Source organism: Penaeus vannamei, chromosome 32 (assembly GCF_042767895.1).
Source record: "Penaeus vannamei isolate JL-2024 chromosome 32, ASM4276789v1, whole genome shotgun sequence".
In the NCBI taxonomy this organism is placed as follows: Eukaryota; Metazoa; Arthropoda; class Malacostraca; order Decapoda; family Penaeidae; genus Penaeus; species Penaeus vannamei.
The window spans coordinates 4,072,938-4,075,437 of NC_091580.1; the positions used below are offsets into that span (position 1 = coordinate 4,072,938).

General features: G+C 36.0%; 1 protein-coding gene across 6 annotated transcripts in view; it reads right to left on the reverse strand.

The window, feature by feature from the left end:
- Positions 1-2,500, reverse strand: part of LOC113821399 (85/88 kDa calcium-independent phospholipase A2) — a 49,930-nt gene that overhangs the window by 46,848 nt on the left and 582 nt on the right. For 2 of the 6 annotated variants that reach the window (XM_027373881.2, XM_070144534.1), the window contains exon 1: positions 1,072-1,174. The exons of 1 other annotated variant lie outside the window; for it this stretch is intronic. The gene's annotated coding sequence lies outside the window, so the exon portion shown is untranslated. 3 more of the 6 variants (XM_027373883.2, XM_070144532.1, XM_070144536.1) reach the window with 3 other exon arrangements.

A 2,500-nucleotide genomic window follows, 5' to 3' on the forward strand; every position in this document is an offset into this window, starting at 1 on the left:
TACTGTAACCCTGATTGTTATCCCTGTAAATTTACCAAAATATAATAAAATAATGGATAACAAAATTATTCATCGGAAGTGTTTCCAAGCTGCTTGAAACTGGTCCATAGAAAATGTGACCTTTTCAGAAAACAAATATAAAGACAATGAATTAACAGAAAATGTAACATCTATAGAAGATTACCTAATTGGAAATGGTGACATAAACAAAGAATTCTAGCTGTGTGAGGGTGTGGACTTAGTCTATGAGCAGTGATATGGAGCAGACATTTTCTTCATTTACCAGTAAAGATGAGGCATCTGCAGCTTACACCATGTTCATTCTTATACTATTTCTTTCACTCTATAAGATGGCGGTGTCCATTTTCCTCTATCTATGCGCATCGCGGTCTTCAACCTCTACCGATGACATTGTCCATTTCCCTCGATCTCTGCATATCACTCTCGGTAACCTATGCCTAGTAATGTTTTCCTTTGCAATGTAAACATGGCAAGGGACTTACAAAAAGATGGGTTGATCTCCTGATCTTTGTCATATATCTCCTTTATTTTCGATTTGTGCACCTTTTGCCATAAATGGAGTGTCTCAGTACAAGTCAAGGTAATCATTCTATACAACTTTTTTTTTTACATTACCCTGATTGTCATCCCCTAGAAATTTTCCAAATATTACTAAATTAAGTGGGTGACTGCCAATTACCAATACACATATACTATCTCTTTCCTGTAACACTGCAAACGTACGATAATAACAATCATTTGTACGTATGACAGGTGTCTCTTACATCTTCGGTGCAAGTAGTGTGAATCTTGATCAAAATTAAATACGGTATGAACTTTATTGACGCCTACAGAACATGCATAAAGTTTTTGCTATAAATGGAAACTCGCGGCGGCAGGCCTCCTACAAGGAAACTTTGCATTCATAAATGGACTGCTATTTTCAGTGACAGACGATATAATACTTTACCACCGAAAGAGTTCAGTACCAAGCGCAGTTTGTCCTCTCTAGGATATGATCTTTCTTCCTAACTATGAAGACGAGCAAGCAATGCCCAAATAATATCTTACCAAAGAGACCTCGTCATGGCGCTCCTTTGTTGACGTTCGTCTGCAGACGACTAGCTAACATTCATAGGGGAAAAAATAAATTTTCTCTTGATATTTGCGTTACCTGTTCTGGAAAAAAACAAAGTAAAAAAATATGAATAGGAGGCGGCTGTTAAGTAAGATGACGTTATTGCTAGCGATGTAAAACGTTTACACACCAAGAAAAACTGTTCGACTTCGAATGTCCGGTCAGCTGATGATTTCATCACATATTGTTTTCAAAATATGTAGAAATAAAAAAGAAAGTTATACATGATCTATCACTAGGTGACTGATTTCATGGAGGCACTCACAATAGATTGTATTCGGCAAAATATACATGACAGTTTTTATACTGGTCCCAGGGCTGCCCGCTTTTCCGTAGCAGCATTTCTGCCGTTCTCTATGCATCAGAGGATAAAGAAAACGGATATGAATAATGGACCATACACTATCATAAACTGATAAATATTATATAATATTATATTATATTATATGGCTTGGTAATGTATTTATTGCAAATTGTTTTAAGCATGGAGTAAACAAGAAAGCAATGGAGGGAATCTTATAATCCCCAAACTTCTGCGCACTATAATTGTAATCTAATATTTATCCGTTTATGATAGTGTATGGTCCAACTTTATTATTTATATTCGTTTTCTTTATCCTCTGATATTTAGAGAACGGTAGAAATGCTGCCACAGAAAAGCGGACAGCCCTTATTACAATAAAATGAGTTAGATGTCAAAGATTAAAAGTGTTTTAGGATAGTATGATAAGGGAAAAGAAGGGAGCAAACGAAAGTATCAGAAAGTAACCGTCATATACGTAGTTGAACATGGTTTTTTCCACTAATTGTTTAAGTATATTGTCTTCTAAAGTAAAGACAATCTAGTGCATAACCTTGAAATAACTCTAAACAGTATTTCTAAATCCTGATATATTTAAGACAAAGTTTCACCTTACGTATGTTGTCTCCTGTTTTCTTTGATATTGTTACACCACTCTCTATTAATGTATCTGTATTTCGCGAAAGTTTTAGTGTGAAGGAGGGTGTCTTGTCCCGAAGAGTAAGATCGCCCGGGACTCTCGCCTCTGGAAGACGTGTTCGGGAACAAGGTCTATAGAAGTACTTATATACAAGGTCTATATAAGTACTTATATAGACCTTGTTCGGGACACCTCTCGTTTCACCGTCTGAGACTGTGATTTTCTCCCCGTGTTTGATGTGCCTTTATTTCCTGTGGACAGGGCCGGTTTTAAGCCGATTTGACCGATTTGATAAAATAGGGCCCCGCACCAGCAGGGTTCTTTTTTATCATATAAGGTACAAAATACTACTGAAAACGTGAAATTAAGAATAAGATATTCTTCCTTATAATATTAATTTACTATGTATTATTATACCAAG